General features: G+C 36.7%; 1 pseudogene; it reads right to left on the minus strand.

Annotated features, from left to right (window-relative positions):
- Positions 1–4288: 4288 nt before the first annotated feature.
- On the minus strand, positions 4289–4701 carry LOC123576055 (annotated as a pseudogene).
- Positions 4702–13973: the final 9272 nt, after the last annotated feature.

Raw genomic sequence — 13973 nt, forward strand, 5'->3', positions numbered from 1 at the left:
TATTAAACAGAAAAGTCACACGTACCATTTTTTGTTTTAAGAAGATTAATCTTTCATAGCTTAGCTTTTATAGCACAGCATGATTTATGTCAGGCTTTCTCAAAACTATACATCATCTCGCTTGAACTCAATCTGTACACTGCTTAACCCATTATCGCGCGCAGAGAGTTTTTAAAGCTATTTTCAAACACTTTCCTTCCACCACTTCCAGTGCCACCGCATTGCATTCTAATATCTACAAGTTATATTCACAGACGTAATTAAAAGTATGAAAACCGTTAATGTACTTAACATGTGCTTATGTTCATCTATTTTACATGGAGTTTACCTTGTGCAGAAAATGCGTGATTGTGATTTGGCTTAGAGATTTTTCTGTTTCATTACTGAACCACTTCAAAACTCTGCTCTTAAAATATGACTTGCCATCATTTTATGGACTAAATGGAATGAGTTGATCTCAGTACCCCTGTTTTAAGTGCTCTCATCACAACCAAGCGATGTGATTGAGGTAATTGACTCCCTAGAGATGAGTGTCTCGCAATGAGTTATTTAGTCTACTGTCATACTCCCACAAAACTTGGATGGTGTCTTATTAACAGAGCAAAGTGCAGAACATGTTTCACTGCAGTACAGTTGTTATATCTAATCTTAAATTGTAGGAGTCACTCTATGTTTAGCTTGAAATAAAGGATGTTTTGTTGTTGATTCTACAAGCTGTGAACCTTGAAATGCTAGGATCATTCAGACTTATACGCTTATTGTTCTGAAATAAGCATACCTCAGAAAAATAAAATATATCTTTGATTAGCTTTTTGTAGTATTTTCTGACAAGTAGCTATCATTAACCATTAGAGTGTATGACTTATGAGAATACTGCTCGTATTTTATAAGCTTTGTTTCAACCTCATTTCAGTTACCAATATCCCAAAAATGGTCCTCAGAGGAACATGAATCAGCTCCCTCTTATTAACTTTTTTAAAGAAATATAGCTGACACACATGTTACATTAGTTTTAGGTGTGCCACGTAGTAATTGGGCAAGTCTATATGTTATGTTGTACTCACCACAAGTGTAGCTACTGTTGTTACCATATAACTTTATTACAGTATCACTCAATATATTCCCTATGCTGTACCTTTTATCTCCGTGACTTATTTATTTCATACCTAGACCCCTGTACCTCTCACTCTCCTTCGACTATTTCACCCAATCCTCCTTATTAATTTTTTAGTATAATTATTCTTAACAGTTTTTCGTGCTGTTAGTGGGACTGATGAAAATATTCATGACTTATAAAGTAAACAGTGGCCAAGAGGACTGAGCTTATTTATTTATTTTTGAGAAAGACAGAGACAGAATGCAAGTGGTTAGGGGCAGAGAGAGAGGGAGACACAGGATCTGAAGCAGGCTCCAGGCTCCGAGCCGTCAGCACAGAGTCTGACGCGAGGCTCGAACTCACGAGCTGTGAGATCATGACCTGAGCCGGAGTCAGACACTCAACCAACTGAGCCACCCAGGCGCCCCAGTGAGGACTGAGTTTAAAGGACCCTGGGCTGAATTCCAGTTTTCATGCCTGTTAATTATTATTTTTAAGTCTATTTATTTATTTTGAGGGGTGGAGAGGGACAGAGAGAGGGAGAAAGAATCCCAAGCAGGCTGCAGGCTGTCAGTGGAACCCAATGCAGGGCTCGACCCCATAAACTGTGAGATTGTGGCCAGAGCCAAAATCAAGAGGGCTCTCAACTCACTGAGCTACCCAGGTGCCCCATGCCTATTACTTATTTTGATAAGATGTTCAATATTGCATCACTTCATCTTAAATAAAACCTTTAGTAAAAGTCACAATTCAACTAGATTGTGATTAAAATTAGTCATACTACTTGAACTGCCTACCATTAAGATCAACTCCAAGGCCCTGGGATAAAAACGAAACAAAACAAAACAAAGCAGCTTGTATCAGTTACTCTTTTACAAGTTTCCTTACGTTTTCTAACTCTTCTCATGAAGCCACAAATGTTTTTTCATATCATATGTGTGCAGTTAGTATTTTAAGGAAAGTGACCAAGAAGAATGGGCTGATGATACCAATAGTAATGGGTGAGCTTATGATATTAATAATAATGATACAAATAGCCATTAAAATCATCAGAGAGTTTAATGCTATGTAAACTACAGTTAATCCTGGGATTACATATAACACATCATAACCTATTTCCTTTTCATGCAGCAAATCTGTCACTCAATTTTCATTAAGAATGAAAGGGGAACCCTCTTACACTGTTGGTGGGAATGCAAACGGGTACAGCAATTCTGGGGAACAGTATGGCGATTCCTTAAAAAGTTAAAAATAGAACTACCCTATGATACACCAATTGCACTATTAGGTATTTACCCAAATGACATAAAAATATAGATTTCAAGGGGTACATTCACCTTCTTGATGTTTACAGCAGCATTATCAAGCATCGTTAACAATGGCCAAACTATGGAGAGATACCAAATGTCCACTGACTAATGAATGGAAAAAGATGTATATTATATTATATTATATTATATTATATTATATTATATTATATTATATATATTTATATATATTTATATGCTTAATATATATATATATATATAATGGAATATTACTCAGCCATCAGAAATAATAAAATCTTGTCATTTTCAACAAGGTGGATGGAGCTAGAGTGTATTATGCTAAGCAAAATACATCAGAGAAAGACATATGCCATATCATTTCACTCATATGTGGGATTTAAGAAACAAAACAGATAAACATAGGGAGGTGTAGGGGAGAGAGAGGGAAACGCCTGTAGGAGACTCTTAGGGATTAGAGAACAAACAGGGTTGATGGAAGAAAGTGGGAGGGAGATGGGCTAGATGGGTGATGGGTATTAAGGAAGGCACTTGTTATGATGAGCACCAGTGTTGTGTGTAAGTGATACTATTCCTGAAACTAATATCGCGCTGTATGTTAACTAACTAGAATTTAAATATAAATTTGAAAAGAAAAGAGTGATAGTAGTTAAGTTGTAGAATCTCCCATTTTACTATAAATGTTTCTTAAAAGAAATGGCATTTTTCTAGGGTCCAAGGATAGCTTTTACAATTCAACTTAGGGTATTATTGTGCTGAAAGAAAGAGAAGTATGTTAAGCCCCTGGGTTTATGTAATTTAAGCAGAAGTTCCCTTTAAATGCAACAGATTTATTTTGTCTTCTTATAACCACACATAAACGGAACATTCATGTTGTAGCTCATGATAACTGTATGGCAAGAAGTGAAGCACAAGAGCATGTATGGCCTGTGGTTAGTGGAGAACACAGACAGACAAACCAAAAATTAAATTCAGCCCAGATACTTGTCAAACTTTAGAGAAGAAAACTTCCTGTCAGTAGGCCTCAATACTTTTATACATTTAAAGAAAAAAAGGTGATCTTTTGGTCACGTTTCAAATCCATTTCTTTTGAACTGTAAAAGTAGCATCCCTTTGGTTTCCATGTATCTTGGCCACAATTCTATGCAGAAGATGTTTTTAAATCTTGTTAGGATTATAAATATGTACATATAAAGACATATATAACCTCTTTTAGATTTTTCAGAGAGGTCAAGCTCATTAATTATGCTAATTTTCTCTGTTATTCCAGATCTCTCCCATATTCTTGTTCTTTTCTCATTTTAATTCTTGTATATTAGCGTTTTTATACATTAGAAACTTGTATTTTCTTTGATTGCTAATTGTATTTCTTTTATTATTCTTTGGTTTTTATTATAACATATTTAAGATAAAAAAGGATGAGTAATAAAGTATTTCATGTGACATTGAAAGCTTTCATCAAACCCTCTTAAATTATATTCTCTCTCATTATCCTCAAAAATTAATCGAAATCATGTGCTGAGGTTATATTATCTTTATGCATATCTTTGTTATTTTCTAATTACATATTACTATTAAATGTTAAATAACACCATTCTGTGCATTTTATTTTATTATTATTTTTTTTAAAGTTCATTTACTTTGAGAGAGAGTGAGCACACACGAGCAGGGGTGGGGCAGAAAGAAAAGGAGAGAGAGAGAATCCCAAGCAGGCTCCATGCTGTCAGCACAGAGCCTGACATGGGGCTTGATCTTACGAACTGTGAGATCATGACCTGAGCTGAAATCAAGGCTCTGATGACCAACCAACTGAGCCACTCAGATGCCCCACCACTGTGTACATTTTATTTTATTTTATTTTATTTTATTTTATTTTATTTTATTTTTTTCAGTGTTCAGTAAAATTTTATTTTCTCCCTTCAACCATAATAAGATGACATCCAAATTTTGTTTTCACCAGAGAGTCTGTAAACACAGGCTTTGTCCAGTCCCATTGTCAACAATGCAAATGCTGCTTCTTGAAATGGTTCCACCATGGGACCTCTGGTCATCCAGTCCAAGTCACCCCCTTGCCTGGCTTTGTCTTCACTATACCATGCAACTACTTCACTGAATTGCATTCCAGACTTTAACTTTTCCATGGCTTCCATGCTTTTCCCATAGTTTTCACACAGAATATGTCTGACCTTTACTGCATTGCCACCACCTTCGTGACCCTGAGTCTTCTTGCCAGGACTGTCACCTGATGGTTGATCCCCCTTTCCCCCTTTTCCCTGAGCCTCTTTTTCCCTTAGGTGGCATCTTCAAAACTTGAGGCTCAACTCTCAATTCTTTTGATTCTCATACCTACATTTTAAACTATAAATTCATAAGGCATTGTATATCTCATTTTGAAATTTACATTTTCATTTACATTGCTTTACGCTTCTCCGGTCCTATTTAACAATTCTCCTGTGTTAACCTGTATTTGTTTTCCATCATTATTATGTAAAATGTTGAAGTGTTTGTTGGTGATGTTACTTTGTGCATATAGGCAAGTGGTTTTCAAGGTACATATCTAGGATTGCCTTACTTTGTTGCAAAGTCAGTGATACATTGAAGAGTATGTCTGTATTAATTTATCTGTTCTTTGAAATGTGCTTTTATTGGAATACTGTTTGGGGGTTATCCAGTAAGGTAGATCCCAAAATGCATTCCCTTTAATGTTTGATGACATATGGTCATAGATTTGTCTCTGATCATAGATTTCTTTATTCTAGTAGTTCCACAGGAAGTTTAAGTAATATTCTCAGTTTTGTTTTCTCTGAATCATGGATGATTATTGTTATTTCATTTACTATTTTTCCATTATAGTTTTGCTTTAATTTAGGCTATTGTTATGATTTTCTGCTTTTGTTTCTGGGAAGATAGCTATTATTGCACTCAAACAAAAGTTTTTCTTAAAATACATTTTTGTGGGGTGCCTGGGTGGCTCAGCCAGTTCAGCATCCGACTTCAACTCTGGTCATGATCTCACAATTTGGGAGTTCCAGCCCCACGTTCGGCTCTGTGCGACAGCTCAGATCCTGGAGCTTGTTTCGGATTCTGTCTCTCCCTCCCTGTCTCTGCCCTTCCCCAGCTCGTGCTCTGTCTCTGTCTCTCTATCTCTTTCAGAAAAATAAATAAACATTAAAAAATATTTTTGGTTCTTTGGCTCTTTAAGTGTATTATGCTCCATGAAATAAGTCAGATGGACAAAGGCAACTACTGTGTGGTTTCATGCATATATGCAATTTAAAAAAAAAAAGAACAAAAAAAATTCAATACAAAAACAAACTCACTGATACAGAGAACGTATTGATGATTACCAGAGGAGAAGACAGCTGGGGAGTGGGCAAAATAGATGTAGGGGTCAATTGAATGATGATGAATGGACACCATACTTTGGGTGGTGATCACTATTCAGTGTATACAGATGTTAAATTATAATGTTGTACACTTCAAGCATATATAATGTTATATACAATTTTGCCTCAATTAAATAATAATACTTATGTTCTTTTAGTAGATTTTTTTTTTAATTTTTTTTTTCAACGTTTATTTATTTTTGGGACAGAGAGAGACAGAGCATGAACGGGGGAGGGGCAGAGAGAGAGGGAGACACAGAATCGGAAACAGGCTCCAGGCTCTGAGCCATCAGCCCAGAGCCTGACGCGGGGCTCGAACTCACAGACCGCGAGATCGTGACCTGGCTGAAGTCGGACGCTTAACCGACTGCGCCACCCAGGCGCCCCTAGTAGATTTTTAAAAAGTAATTTTTCCTAGTCTTCTAGACTTTCATTGTTCTGGTATAACTTTTCACATTATTTATTTAAAGTGAATACATTTGCAGGGTGCCTGCATGGCTCACGTCCTGTGAGTTCGAGTCCCACGTAGTGCTCTGTGATGACAACTGGGAGCCTGCTTTGGATTCTGTGTCTCCCTCTTTCTGCCCCTCCCCTGCTCATGATCTCTCTCTCTCTCTCTCTCTCTCTCTTTCTGTCTCAAAAATAAAAGCAAAACATTAAACAAATTAAGACAAATAAGTTTGTAGTTATTGAAAATGTATTATATATGTATATCCCTCTATTTGCTCTGCTACTTTTCTCTTTAATTGCCATTGTTTTGTCATTCTCCAGTTTTTTTCATTAACTTGCTATGTTAATCATGTAAGATCCCTAATAGTTTTAAGAGCAAGTTAACTTGAATATGAATATTAGAAACAAGTACATATTTAAACATCTACGACTCTCCATACAATATTCCAGAACACTGTGTGAGCTACTCTCTATCTTGCTCTTATAGAACAATTTCAAAAAGAAGCACTTCCATCATGAAGGATAATTATTTTTCTGATGGGTAATATCCCTAGGGTTTTCGTAAGGACGGTTACATTGGGGAAAGATGCATTAGTTTCCTTATTCTCCAACAAGGTTCTATTTAATGAGTGAAGCATGTGCATTCCAACAACATTGTTCAATATAATATTAGTTGTACCTTAGTTAATGATAGATTTTCTACAGTTGAGCCAACATATTTCCTGGCAGTGTTAGTTTCCTTTTGAGAATTTCACCATCTTCTGTGTCCTGATGAATATTTGTGTACAAGTATTTGAGTCTATGGGTTAAAGGTCATTTTATAATCATTTGCCACCATAAAAAAGTATATTTGCTATCAAAAGAGATGTGTTTAAGAGTACATACTAGACAAAAATATATCTATAAACGAATAAAAGTCACAATGTCAGAGAAAGGGATAGATTTAAACTCGTTGTTTCATTTAGTTGTTTATGGAATGAAAAAAATTATTATAACAAAATATAGGCAAGAGCTGAATAGAAAGTGTTGACCATGAAAAACTAACAGAATCCATATTATTATCTGGGAATCTGAACAAAAGTATTACCACCAGGTGAGGATGACATATTTTCAAGGGTGCTACCTGAAAACTTTCTGATTAGTAATTCTTCAGAAGATTTTGCAATGACCATCGTATAGGGCTCCCCCACACAATTAACCAGGTCCACTGGTTTAATTCTGTTGTAGGAGATTTCCTATAGTTTGAAGGGAAATGATCTTATTCTATGTGGATATTTGTTTTCCTTTCTTCCCTTTGGCCTCCCTCATGACCTTATGTCTTCTCTAGTTTGGATTCTACAAATAACGTATGGGAATAAATCCTATATTATCATGGACATAACTCAAGTTAGACTTTATGCCTTGTGAAGAAAATTGCCTTTGGCTGAGGCATCGTTACACTAATGGTCTACAATGCAGGTTTATCCAGAAGAATGGGAAGAGTGGTCGGGTAGAAAGTATATTGTCGGTCCTCCTCCCCATGTAGAATTAGAAAGATTCAACTCTCTTGTTTTTATAAACACCCTAAACGGAATTGTTCTCTGAAGTTAACTTATTTACCCATTGTAGTTTTCCGACTTGAGAAAACAATGCAGTGTTTTTACTTACTTCCTGAAAAGGAAGGACAATAAATGATATACTGAATTTTGTAAAGGGATATTGTCACCTCTCAGACTTAGTTATGTTAAACAAAATATAAAATCCGGAATTTGCATAAAATAATACAAATTTATAAAGTAAGCTTATTTCCATAGCAGCAATGATGGATTTAAACTGTCATTAACTTCATGGGAAATATTTAAAAACATTGGAGCTTCTTAAAATACTTTATAAATATCTATCCCAAAGATATCAAGAAACAGAAATGTTTATCATTTTATTTGGGGATTTTTGGAATCTTATGTTAAAATTGCAATTGGCTATGTTAAGTTGATTGTTTACGGGTTATTTTAAAATAAAAGTTCGGGTGAATTTTACTGACCCCTTGGGCATGTGTTCAGATTAGAACAAAGTGATGAAAAAATCAGTTTTGTCTACTGAGAAATGTCATTTTGTGTTCTGAAAGGCAGAGAAATACAATATGCTTGGAAAGATCTCCTGGGGAAGTTGTATATCTTCTGGGATCATAGCAGTGAGCTTACTTGGGAATGTAGACATTTCTATTTTCAACTGTATGTGACTTCTTAAAGAATAACAGTAAAAACTACATTCTCTCAAGAACTAGAATTATTCTTTTTATTTTATTTTATTTTATTTAGTTTTAGATTTTTATTTATTTATTTTGAGACAGAGAGTGTGAGCAAGGGAGGGGCAGAGAGAGAGGGAGAGAGAGAACCCCAAGTAGGGTCCCCGCTGTCAGTACAGAGTGCAATGTGGGGCTTGAACCCACGAACTGTGAGATTGCGACCTGAGTCAAAACCAAGAGTCGGACAGTTAACCAGCTGGGTCACCCAGGGGTCCCTCTATTCTATTTTAAGCATAATTGTCTCTCTAGTTTTAAGAGATTTTCAGATTACATCGGAGTGGCAGTTTCGCGTCTGAATTCTCCGAAAAACTGATGTCTGATAATGGGGCAGTATCCTGTTGACTGAGTACAAGGAGTATCTTAGATTTTATTTTCTGTTTCTGTGAATTTCAGTCCTGCTGCCTTAATACAACAAACTATTTTTATTTTTATTTTCCCTTTTTCACTCATACAAAGTCCACTGAAGGTATGGAAAACCCTCTAGGCAACTATCTGGTACAGGGCAACTTCGAAATCAAACTTAGAACGGTTGCATCATGCCATAGGTGCGTAATCACATGCAGACTTTCACAGACAGCACGCATGCACAAACATACACCCACATGCACACATGCTAGAGAATCTTATGTCAACAATTTAGTTCCTCAAATTGGAAGTAATACATGTTGCTCGCACTCACATTTGTGTGTCTAAAGCAATGTCTAAGGCAAACTGCTTGACCCCTGGCGAACACGGGAAGGTCGGCGTGTAAATCTTCCTTGAGCCTGGGAGAAGAGAAGAACTGAATGTAGATGAGCTTTAGTGTGACTGCTACCCTGGGCATGCTGGGTAATCAGGCACATGGTTAAAAATAAAGGCCTGACACTCATTTGCGGTCAAGGTACCATTCATCTAAGAGCATAACCGTAACATTCTGAAACGTCATGGCCTTTCGTGGTTGTATCACAGCATAATTGTAAGAAGTTCAAGTAGTAAAATACTGAAGAACTGATCTTGTTCCCTTTCCATAAATAAGAAACAGTAGCCTCAGAGTGAGTGGATAAGTTTACGATGTTCATGTACTAATAATTTATCTTACTGAGATTAGTACCCACTTCAGTTTGGCTCCAAAGTCAATGGTTTTCCCATGATGCTGCAGTTTTCCAAGAGTGACAAGAGCTGACACAATGTCTTTCATGTTACTAATGAGGAAATTGAAGACACAAGTCATTAAAGGAAGTGTCCCAAGACTTACTATTAGGTAGTACAAGAGTCACAAGGAGAATGCAGGTTTTCTGGAACACTGTCCTGAGGATAAAAAGAAAGAGGATAAATCATTTGCTTTTTGGCACAGAACTTTGGAGGAAATCAGCATTCCAAACATAGGATGTGATGATTAGGTGTCACAAATAATCCTTAGGGCCACAAATGTAGACATCTGCAAGGGCTAAAAGGAGGAACGAGAGTTTAACCTCCTGAGAAAGTGTGAGGCAGGGAGTGGAGGGTGTCTTGTTTTCGGATAGGTCGATCCTGAGTGTGCTGACCCCAAAGTAAAAAAATAGTTGAGAAAATTATCCAATAGTTGAGAAAATTATGTGAGTGAAGAATTAGAGATAATGAGGCCCCCGAGAAGGCAGGAAAGAGTGAGAATAAGAACATCCAAGGAGATTTTAATGCTCACTATTTTTTGTAAAATGTTGGAGAGAATAATTAGCAATATCATACATTCTTCAGTGAAAAATACTTGGGAGTAATTTGATTTATATTTAGGGGTAACAGGTTGCCCATACTTTTACTATTGGTTTCAGTGATTCATAACAGGCAAAGGAAGAACTCAAAACTATAATAATAATAATAATAATAATAATAATAAATAGCTGATGTCTGTATATATAAAGATGCAGTGGCTTATTTTCCATATATAATCCTTGGTGTGAAAAGGTTTTAAATTTTACCCACAAATACTTAAACAGCTTCTCAAATCTGAAACAAATATATTTACCATATTTGTCTTGTTGACACAAGTATATAATTTGCTTTGTTTTGTTTGTTTTATTGCTTTGTTTGCTCTTAAGATGAATATGAATGCCAGAATTTAAAAAGTAATGTAAATAATATGAACCATGTTGGACCCCAAGCTTATCAACAAAAACTGTACTCTATATAAAAAAATAAGCTCTTAATTTATTCTTGGGTTGGCATTTATTAGTTAAGTGAAGTTACTTAAAAAACACACTCTCCCACATGGATTTCATCATATAATTCAGCTAGATCACTAACAATTGGCCAATTTTTCAGCTTATGAGACATGTATCTGGGAATCTTTGCCTAGAAAAACTCATGCTAAGACTGACAAAAAACAACAGTTTTTATATCCCAGCAAATGTTTTGTCTTATGATAGAAACAAAACAAATACAGCTAGTATTTTACCATGAAAAGTCTGTGAATTTTTGAGTATTTACCTTATTTGCATTGTTGAGCAATAAAAATGAAGTTTAAAAGTGACATTTAGTGACACTGCACATTTAAATGCAGAAGTATGGTGAGGTGTTTTAGTCTCATTTGGCTGTCTTCAAATTACATGCGCCATGAAAAGCTGGGGTCAGAAATGAGCCCACTGAAAGGTCCGATGGAAAAGCAAAAAGTGTAATGAAAATGTATTGACATCCAGGTGTAGGCATGATCCAATACAATGTTTCAAATCTTACGTTACTATGTAGACTCGAAAAATCATCTCACTCTCTACATGGATAATTTCTTTTTAAGAATGACAAAGGATACTTAACAGGCTATAGCTGTTCATAATAATAACATAATACAAGTATTACGTATATGCGCAGCCTATTTCTGTTTCTAAAGTACTGTCACATGTTTTTCTTGACTTATCTATGCTATGTAAAGATGTAAATCATTTGTAATCTGTCTCCCTGTTACTGCAGTGTTGATGACCCTCTATCTGCCTAAATTCTTTGGGCGCCTGGCTTCTTTTCTCACAAGTTTCTCTCTCTTTTGATTCCCTCACCATTCTGCATTTGCACCTTTGCCCTAGCTAATCCCTCTTTTTCAGAAATGAAGCCTTGTTTCCTTTTTTGTTTTTTTTTTCTTTAATCCCATCTTAAAAACTTATCCCCATGATGGGCACAGCATAACGTATAAAGCTAGTTGTCACATCACTATGCTGTACATCTGAAACTCATGTAACATTGGGTGAAAACTCTTCTTCAGTTTTTAAAATATGAGCTTCCTTAAAATCCTTGTCTTCTCCATTGGTGTCAAACTTCAGAATGTAGTCTCTATATTGCAGTCCTCAATCCCTCACTTCGCTTTGCCTTCTCCGCTGTGATAATCTGGCGTTTCCCCACTGCTTCTCTGAGCTTGCTGTTAACCTCTTAACCTGGACTATGCTTACACCCTCCTTGTTTCATCTAAAGAACACGTATGGCTTCTGATTGCTGTGTGTTGAATTTTGCCCTCCCCACTCAATTCATATGTTGAAGTCCTACCTCCCTAGTAGCTTGGAATGTGACAATAGTTGCAAACAGAGTAACTGCAGATCAAAGTAGGTAAAGTGAGGCCATAGTCGAGTAGCCTGGGCCCCTGATCCAATATGACAGATGTCCGTATAAAAAGGGGAAATGTGGACATGGACACATGTAACAGGAAGAAACTTAGAAGAGACAAGGGAGAAGATGGCCGTCTATAAGCCAAGGAGCCTTCCTCTTCATGGCCTTCAGAAGGAACCAACCCCCTGAACAGGACGGGATATCTTGATCTTGGACTTTGAGCCTCCAGAACTGTGTGATAATAAACTTCTGGTGTTTAAATCACTTAAATTTGTGGTACTTTTTTTTTTTTTTTTTACAGTAGTTCTAGAAAACTAATACACTGTGGTTACCTGATTTTTGCCACTAATACACTGTACCTGACTTTGTCTGAAAATCTTACCACTTCTTGATTTCCTCCTTTCATTTCATTCTATGACAGTTTTCCTCCCACCTCTTCTTTCGCCAAATGCTGAAACATTCGAGTTTAGCAGGGACCTCACTCATTGCTATGATTCAAAAATATGAGCTCCAAACTCTATTTTCACCATATCTGTCCCCTGAATTATAAATCTGTGTAGACAAGTGCCTAATGGATATTCTCATGTAATAGTTCCATAGGTATTTTACATTCCAAACCAGCTGAATGTCTTATCTCTCTGGGTTCCTGACCCTTGGTCCTTACTGCATTGATTGACCTCACCATCAAAGGAGCTGACCATATCAAATGCCTGGGTACCTCCTTTTACTCCCTTCCCCCTTTGCTATAGCCAGTTAATCACCAAGTTCTTTTTTTTTTTTTTTTTTTAAGTTCATTTTTTGAAAGAGTGAGAGAGACAGAACATGAGCGGGGGAGGGGCAGAGAGAGAGACACAGAATTCAAAGCAGGCTCCAGTTTCTGAACTATCAGCACAAAGCGTGATGTGGGGCTCAAACTCAGGAACCATGAGATCATGACCTGAGCAGAAGTCAGACGCTTAACGGACTGAGCCACCCAGGCGCCCCATTAAACCACCAGGTTCTTGATTCGGCTTCTTCCTATTACTGCTTCCAATACTTTATGGAAGGATATCATCACCATTCACCTGGAAAACTACTACATCTTCCCAATTGATCAGTCCACAACCAGCAGGAGCTTTTCTAATTCATCCTTCTCACCGTACCCATATACGCTTTTCTCCAAATTGTTAACATTTTGTTAGATTCATTTAATCATTCTCCCTCCCTCCTTTTCTCCCTCTCCCTTTCTCTCTCCTCTCCTTTTCTCCCTCTCCTCTCCCTTTCTCCCTCTCCATCTACATCATTCGTATCATTTGTTATGAAATCTTTTAGAGTATGGGCACCTGAGTAGATCAGTTGGTTAAGGGTCCGACTTCATCTCAGGTCATGTTCTCATAGCTCCTGAGTTCGAGCCCCACATTAGGCTCTGTGTGGCAGCTCTGAGCCTGGATCTTATTTTGGATTCTGTGTCTGCTTCTCTCTCTCTCTCTCTCTCTCTCTCTCTCTCTGTCAAAAATAAACAAACATTAAAGAAAAAAAGAAAACTTTTAGGGTATATTGCATATCATGAACAATGACCCCTAAGTGTTTCCATTTATATTTATGAAGAATAAAAGTATTTCTTAGATAACTATAATTTTAATATTCAAGAAAATATATTTAACATTAACATTTCATTATCTACAGTCACATTAATTTTTTTAATATTTATTTATTTCTGAGAGAGAGAGAGAGAGAGAGAGACTGTGAGCAGGGGAGGGGCAGAGAGAGAGGGAGACACAGAATCCAAACCAGGCTCCAGGCTCTGAGCCTGGCGCGGGGGCTCAAACTCAGAAACCACTAGATCATGACCTGACACGAAGTCGGATGCTTAACCGATTGAGCCACCTAGGTGCCCCTACACTCACATTTTTAATATATCACTTGCCTCAGTAACACCCTTCAAAGTA

Source organism: Leopardus geoffroyi, chromosome C2 (genome assembly GCF_018350155.1).
Source record: "Leopardus geoffroyi isolate Oge1 chromosome C2, O.geoffroyi_Oge1_pat1.0, whole genome shotgun sequence".
Taxonomy (NCBI): domain Eukaryota; kingdom Metazoa; phylum Chordata; class Mammalia; order Carnivora; family Felidae; genus Leopardus; species Leopardus geoffroyi.